General features: G+C 44.2%; 1 long non-coding RNA gene across 1 annotated transcript; it reads right to left on the reverse strand.

Moving 5' to 3' along the window:
* Positions 1-775: 775 nt before the first annotated feature.
* On the reverse strand, positions 776-4,670 carry LOC149350073 (uncharacterized). Its single transcript, XR_016290224.1, has 3 exons — positions 4,384-4,670; positions 2,983-3,040; positions 776-937 (listed from the first exon to the last, which is right to left on the reverse strand). It is a non-coding gene; the product is annotated as an uncharacterized LOC149350073 (long non-coding RNA).
* Positions 4,671-8,691: the final 4,021 nt, after the last annotated feature.

Consider the following 8,691-nt stretch of genomic DNA (forward strand, 5'->3'; position numbering starts at 1 on the left):
GGAAGCCGGTTTGTTTACACTTACAGTATGTTTCGCGACACCGCCGCCAGGGGATGGACGCATGCGCAGTCGCGTCGTGAAAAAGGCGGATTGACAGATGTCGAACCTGAAGCCAATGGATAAACTAGCCACGTCAGAATTTGCACGTCATGCACTACCATAGAAGGCAGTTTTCTTTACGCCCTTTAAGAGTGCAGTTTAAATGGCAATTTCACAAACTGCCAGCTAGAGCCAAGTGCTAGAGAATCAGCCTCGTTTGCAGACGGAATCCCAGTAGTGCTAGGACGGTTGGCTTTTTCAAATACCTACAAGACCATTCAATTCAAAATGCCCAGATTACAGAATTCAGCTAGAGCTTCCCAAGCACTGTCGGTGGTCAAGTGCTGAATGGGGTGGCGGTGTATGTAAAAGCATCCCACACCAAGGGATAGTGCAATTAGAAAAGGCACTACCTACCTGTAAAAGAGTTGAAATCTGCTCCTCCTATGCATTAATAGTAGTGTTCGTTACCTGATTCACAGCTTCGTTGGGCTTCAGAACCCTTTCAGCTGTATTCTCAGAGCAGCTTGTCAATGAAATTTTTTTTCCGCATTAACGTTCTGCAAAATTTCCTGCTGCAAGGGCATAAACAGTAAGGTAACATGCCGCTCTGCATAGGAAACAATGTAGTGGCTGGGTATGGGCTCAAAAAAACCCATTTTGTAACATGGTTTTTTCTGTAGGGCCAAAGAAGTAGTTAATGTATTTATACTCTTCATTAATTACTGACAAGACATGTTGGTAGGAATACTTTATTCGGCACAGAAGTTCTGGCAGACACTGGTTACTGTCGCTCTGCTTATAGGCCAAGGTGCAGACTTGTGAGCACGTTCTTGAGCCAGTAGCCTTGGACCAGAGAATGCCGCGCCATGCAAGGTCGGTTGCTGCAGTCCCTCGACTAGTGTCGGTCATATGCAGGGTTGGATGCCATGAAAAGAGAAAACAATTGTGCAAGCTGAGGAAAATTAATTGTAGCTAATAAACCACTAAGAGGAACCCAAAAACAAATTCACAAAAAATTAAATGCATGAAGAGAAAAGAAAGGATAAGGACATCTCCCAACAGTCTGTCGCAGCAGCCAAAGCACTCCTGTAGTGGCCTTGCGCATGGATTTTAGAAAAATCATCAAAAAAGGATAAAAGCAACATTGTTCAAGATGTGCCAAAAGAACCACACACAAAAAGAAGTGTGTACAAAGCAGAGCTCAAGAGGGAATGAAAATAGTCAAGACAAACAACGAAAGGGCTTCATTTGGTCAGACCGGTACTAATTAAGTCAGTCTCAAGTCCTGGCAGTTAGGCTTGGCCAGCCTTACAAAACTGCCGCATTTCCTTTCACGGCTTCTGACGCTGGCACAAAGGAGGTCACCAGCTCCAAATGCTAAACCCAAAACCTTAAGGGGAGGGGAGACACCAAATTTTTGGGAGGCGCCTTTGTTTCAAACATTGCGTATTGCCCCAGGGCACATGATACATGCTGGGTGATTCATATACGCGCAGTAAATTTCTTACCCTGCTATTTATACTGAGCGAATTCAGTTTCTGAGTGCTGGGGTGTGTTAAGTCATTCCCAAGGAAGAGCAGCAACCTGGTCACATGGGCTCCAAAAAAATGTCTGCCGTTACGTGATATGCCGAGCAAAGCAATGCAGGCAAGGGGCAACGAGTTCAGAGACCAAGCAGCTCACTTGCGATGAGCGCAGTCAGAATACGAGATTTCTGCATTGTATTCGCTTTCACTTTTAGGTTTGGAACACTCTGCCCATTCCAGATTGATAAGAAAGAGCAACATTTTACAGGAGACTAGTTCAAGTGATCTCGCGAGTATACTGTGCGTTCATAAGCAGATAAAATTTGATTTCTACCATACATTTTGAAAATAAATCATTGCTTTCCTTGCACATTGCTGTGTACAAAATTGGAGCTAGGTGTTAGCAACTGTTGTTAATGTTGCACTTTGCATAAGCCCTTGCGATCTGGATGCCAACTCAAAGCAGCATCTGCTTGCATTGGATGAAATACTCTCAGAGCAGTGCATTGCTGCTACCCGTATTGCATATATAAGGCGAATCTGCCGACAAAAAGAGCCGAGTAGCCGTTAAATGCAATCACGACTTAAATATTGCTATTAAGGAGAGCTGAAGCATACAACAAAGAGAATTAAAACATGGTGTCCAGCAAGATGCTCATTTCGAATTCCCGATGGCCAAAGTGAGAAACATAGTAGCAATGTTAATGGACAGTATGCATGATCTATTTGCCGAAAAAAAAATTAAGCTGCATTCAAAACAGATTTGCCTATCCTGTTCGAGAAAGCTGCTTTTACGAAGTCCAGCTCTTAATTACAGGTGGTTACCCTTTTCATATTATTCTTAAAAGCATTTTTGTTCTGTGCTAAGTGCATGTCAGCATCGAAATTTTCATTTTGAAGCAGATAGCAGAATTAAAAATTCTCAGCAAACACAACTGGATATTCTCGAGTAGTTCATATATTAAAACAGAAGCGATAATCGGGAAGGCCGTGCCGTGCATACGAAAAAACGGCTTGTTGGTTTTTCTAGTGATGCTTTCTGAAATGAACGTAAATTTAAAAGAAGAACATGTTTACACACTGCAGACACCAAAGCGTAATCACTTATCTCACCGCAATTAGTGCATCTGTTTCGGAACGTGGCTCCGTATGGATTCACAGCAGCACAATTGTAAAATGAACCATTAAGTCAGTACTCTACACACTTTCCGCAAGACCACAAAAAAATTGGACCGCGTGCAAAAGTCATCAGAGCAATAGTTAGTTCAACTCTACTGTTGTGTTTTACGTTACCAACAGTTACATTGGGCTGGGCTGATGAAAGATATATAAAAACATACTCAGCGCATATTTCTTTCTGTCAAACTGCACTGAGCTTTTGAGCAGAACTCGGGATAAAACAGAGCAGTCTCACCTTTAGGGCCTTTGGCTGAACTGCCGGGCAAGTGGGCTCAGTGCTAGTCCTGGGTGATCTGCCAACAAAATATTCGGGTGCAAGGAAGTTGGCAACGGAATGCCTGATGTCAGATAACGGGCAATCACCTAATACTTACATACCAAAAGACAGAAATAACAAATTGCGCATGGGCAATCATATACACAGAATAGGCACTCATTTTTTGTAGAAAAACCATAAAACACAAGACATTACATGTGCGCGGGCATTGCATCTCATTCATTTACTCTCCTTCCCGTCAGGAAATGTATAAAGGCGAGGTGCGATAAACACTGTATCCACCGTTGCAAACAAATTTTCTGCAGTGCTTTTTAATGCGCTCTTCAAGAAACAAACACTCGCGATCCCGCATACAGCACGACGAATCAATACAACATTAAGTGAGGAGGACAAGATGTACTTAAGAGTGAAAGCAGTAATTTGCTTATTAAAAAAAGATTGCAGAGCAAAAATAACTTAGCTAGTGTTATCTTTCGATAACGTTCCACACATGTGCATAGTGAAGGGAATAAAAATAAATTTGCAACTCATTGGCTTCTAGCACTTGAAACAAAGCTGTATAGACAACATACATTTGCGAAGAAAAAAAACAACAGTAACTTTTTCATTTCAGCTCGTGCCGATGCTCCACCAGAAACACAACTTCCTACTGCAAAACGAAGCTTCATCGCTTTCTGTGGCCACATTTGTGACACACATACGAAAATTTAATTGAAAACGAAAACTGTCACTCAAGATCAAAAGTCTTACAGCATACCGAGGATTAATTAATTTCTATTGACAGAATTGTCCATCACGTACAAAAAACGAACTGATAACTAAAAATGGCCGTCAAGGTGGCAGGTAATCCAATATGGCTACTCGGCCTCCCCGAGTGCCAAGTCAGTATGGAGGGTCTCCCTCCTGAAACAGTCACTGACGTTCATTACGACTCCCCGGACTCCCCGAACCTCAAACCAGTCAACTTTGAATATATTTGCTTGGCCTCCCCAAATTTCATGCCAGAATAGAGGGCAAGCGCCTCCCTCGCAAACATACGACGTAGTAGAACTCATGACGCAGTAGGCCTCAACTACGCAATTAAGCAAATAGCGCCACACACTATTTTGCTTTCGCAATGAATGCAATAATTTCTCTCTCAATGAGGAGTTGAAAACACTTTCCGTCGTCGCTTTGACAAAAGCTTGAACACACAATCTTATTTGCTATTTGCTGCTGCCATATAGGATACAATTATGGAAGACGTCTATCTTCTTCAAAGTCATACACGAGAATGTCGTAGAAACAGTTCCTGTCACTTGTCTGCAATGTCACCATCTAGATGCGATGACACTGAAGTGGATGAGGTATACAACTCACAATTTCAGCATCCGTCGGGCACTCCATGACCAGCGTCTTCTTCGGGATCGGCCTGGGCCACTATGAAACGGCGCAGAAAAGCTAAAATCGGCCGTACAAGAAAAAATTCGCTTTCCACTAACGGCAAAACATGCCAGAAGGTTGGTTTGAAGCTACATTAATAGCCGATTTCACTTTGTACACATTGATTTTGCAGGATTACTCTCAAGCCCTCATTACGGTAATAGACAACTGTTACCAAATTAAAAATTCATTCGGCGTGCACACGTATTTATAGATAACAAGCACGTGACACAAAGAGCCAATCCACGAGCAAACAAGCACAAATAAGCAGATAGCAAATCCACAAATACGAAACCGAAACTAAAATAAATGGCTACAACCGCTGATCTCCACTAGGTGGCTGGATGTCGCATTCCCGCTTTCCGAGACGAGCTCGAGTGAAGCCACCGGAAGTTGGACGGCTTGTCCCGGAAGTCGGGTGTCTGCTGTGTATTTCAATGCAAAAAGTCGCGTCTTTCGCCCTTTCGTTCTCAGTTTTTTGCGTTGTTCTCGTGTAATGTCTGCTGTTATATGAAAGGAACAAGCAAGCTGAACGCGAGAAATGTGAGGATTGTGTACAGAACCCTGTAATTTCTGCGAAAGCGAAGGAAACAGGCATGCAGGTCTCACCCTGCCTAGGAAAAGGGGTACGTGCAATAAACACTATGTTCTTGTCTGGTTCTTGCCTTCCGAGCGTGAAGGAGAAATAGTGGAATGACGATGAGGCTAGGTCATCTTAAAACCGAATTTTCGTGCAGGAAAGAAAAGGCACAGCGCGAGAGGAACGGCTGACAAGAAAGTCGAATGCTGCAGTGCGCGTGGGAAGCGCTGTTAGAAGTCAGCTGGACCAAGCACCACGAATTAAAGCCCATTCAGGCTTAACTTGCTCCAATACGTAACAGTATATGACACGCGCCGTCGAAAAAGCAGTACCATACCTTTTGGAGGCGCTAATGTGAACCAACCGGACACCGTCGAGTCGACACCTCACAAGATAGTACTGTAAAATGGTCGCTGCAAAGTAGGCTGCCTGGTGAATGTTTCGACCTATTCTTTCTTATATTTATCCCCCATTGATAGAATAACTTGGGCTTGAGCGTGGGAACAAGCATCACAGTAAAGAGCAGAGTTGGCGAAGCTAGGCAAACGAGACGACACCGCGCCGAGTAGACGAGGCACCATACTTGCTGCGTGTAGCGGCGTCCTGTCGTCTGCTAGTGTCGTCCCATTGCGATGCAATGGACCCTTATTTTTGAAACGTCTTTCCCGAAGACCTCGCTGGTCTCCTCGCCCAGAGCGGTGCGTACCCGTGACAGGGGGCGGTGCGAAACTGCGTAAAAGTAGAATAGAATTACAACATTGAAAAATAAAGAATAAAGTATGACAAAAAATAGTCGTCTGCTACTTGGCGCCAAGTACAAAAAACACCGCCGAGCTGCGGCGCGTGTCTAAAGTCCCTTTATACTACTTTATACGCGTCGCACAGTAGCGCCGTAGCGACGGACGGTGAAATGCGTTGCGGCGGCGGTCTCGGCGTACTCGCCACAGACAGTACCATGAGTGATTGTGCTGAATGCGACGCGAAAGACCCTGTGGGCCGGTCGTCACGGAAATGAAAGTTTAGCGGTAATTATACTGCATGAAGCGACCGCTTATCGCCCGAAGCCACGCGCAGCGTGTCGCGTCTCCGCACTTGTGAGATGCGATCAGCGTCACGGGGAGAGGAATTGGCGGAGAAACGGCTGGCTCTCGATCGTAACCTCAACGCGTCAGTTGGGAAGCTTTACCTCACCGTGTCAAGTCTTCAGCGGTGTAGCGCGCGGGGCCTTACACAGCGAGTGTTAGGTGCGAAAAAAAAAAAAAAACCATGCGGTCCATGCCTAGCACGGCAGTCCGTTATACATTTTAGCAATCGAGGTGCATAGAACTTAACGCTACCCTTGGTTACGTTTGCAAGCGGCCGCGCACGAAACGCAACTGCGAATCGCGTCAAGCGCAACGCTATGAGCGCGTACGTCTTATTATCAAAAGCGCCAAATGCGAAAGCAAAATAGGGAGATATTGTTTCTCGCCAGTACTTAAAGAAAAACACATACAGCTAAAAGTCCACATTCAACAGACACATGTATTTCACAGTGTTGGCCTTTCACTTAATTTGAATAGGACATATACCTCATTATAGATGCTCTGAGGCACTCACCTTTTGCTTTGTGAACATTAACTATGAAGTGCCTGTAAGCAGACTTCACGGACTTTATATAAAAGCACCTCACGAGTGCATAGCATGTGGCAGGTACATTATTTCATTCAAATAAAAAAAGGCTCTCAATAGTGCTATTTAATTTCAATGTTTGAAAGGGCCTCGTTAATTCTGTCTAACAATGAGCACAGAGCACTTACCAAGGGCAGCTACACCACTCATGTGTTGCAAGTACGCAGCAAAATGTGAGAGATGAAACAAAATTTGTCATGCCCATCCCTATAATTCCTTTGCTGTAGGACAACAGTAATGGATATACAGCAGCACCAGGCAGCTCCTTTCAATGCAGCAAGATTCCTTGTAAGAGGGCAAGGTGTCATGTCAAGAGAGGTGAAGTCGGCTGGAGAAAAATGTCTTCACATATGCTACTCACCACTGGGGAATGGGACAAATATAGAGGTGGATACTGGTGGAGGGCGATGCCACATCACAAACAGCTAACGCAGTGTGTAAGACACTTGCTTTAATTATTTGCTTCATGCAAGTTATTATCATAACGTGCACATACACGTATATTATCTAGTGCACACGTCATATTAAGCCTGAACATGTCTCATGGTCAGGTCAAGGAGCTGAAGGAGGATAAAAACAACGGTGAAGTTAAGAAGGAACAACAGCAACACAACAATAAAAGCACAAGCATGCACAGCAGCAAGATAACACACAAAGGGGGCAAGAAATGAAAGGCTAACATGGCCCACTGTATTTGAGGGAGGCAGTGGTATTCTGGCAAAAGGTTCATTAAAGCAGCATGATAACACTGGATGATGTGGATTGGTTTTGGAAAGCCCTGCGCACTCCACGAGCAATCTACAAGAGGCCTCAGTCATGTTTCTAGCCTGATGTGCAAGTGCATGATCTTCCCTCTGTGCACACTCCTGACCGCATACATATCAGGGCCATTGTTGGTTCCCTTGAGCGGTGGATCACAATGCCGTTAGGCAACATTTACACCATACACTGATGCAATAAAGATCCTGTGATGCTTGTGCACAGCAGGAGGGTAATGTTCAATGAAACGCGTTCACTTTCAAAGTAGTTGCCTTTACTGTGAACTAAAATAGACAACCCTCTATGTACACTCAAAATATGACATCTATAGTTCAGTTAAGGGCACCGTACCATATGTAGATGCTGAAATGTCGGCAAATGTCTGAAAGGACACTGAGGACCAATCGAAGTTGCTCTGCGATAGAAGATTACCACATTCCACTAATAAAGGGCCTACCTGTACTGACAACAAAGCTTGTGTACAGCTCAGAGATTATTTGTTCAAAGAAGCAGTTCAAAATTACTGTGGCGAACTGCGTTGGCAAGAAGGCTATATTACAGCCCTTGGTTGGTAATAACTTTATTAGTCCCGCTTCAGTTGATCAGGTGAGGGTGGGTGAAGGGGTGTTGAACAGGTTGGCAACGGCCCTCAGGCCACTCTAGATGACCAGGCACTCTTTGACTGCGGCAACCTTCAAGGCCCAGGCCATAAAGCTGTAGCTCTGCCCATGAGCTGCACAGAGCAGCCTCCCATCGCTCCTGTGATTCCATCTCTTGGAAAGGAGGTTTCGGTTTGTTTGGGCAAGCCTGATAGGTGCGTTCAAAATCCGCTCTGGTGCTCGAGCATAAGTGACAGGTTGGAGATTTCTCTCCTCTATATATGTATTACACTCCTTCACTGCATGAAAAAAAAATATAGAACACTTAAAATGCCTAGTGGTGTATGCACATGGAGGGCAAATTGGTTTTTTGAGCACGATTAAGGCAGCCTGAAAAATGGTAAGCAAGTCTGACTCAGAGTTTCCACGAGGAGAGTGTTAAATAAATGAAGCAGAACTATTCATCACCAATATAATGACAGAACAGGTTGCAAAATGTTGATAAAATTGGAGTCATTGCAAGTGCCTGTGCATAAAATTTAAGCCCCCTGAAAAATTACCATCTTGTACAGCTTTTCTGGCTAATTTTTCTTATAGTTCAAGCAGAAGTATGAAACCAAACCAATTAAGTCAGGT

Source organism: Amblyomma mixtum, chromosome 3 (genome assembly GCF_055824585.1).
Source record: "Amblyomma mixtum isolate Tamu chromosome 3, ASM5582458v1, whole genome shotgun sequence".
Lineage (NCBI taxonomy): Eukaryota > Metazoa > Arthropoda > Arachnida > Ixodida > Ixodidae > Amblyomma > Amblyomma mixtum.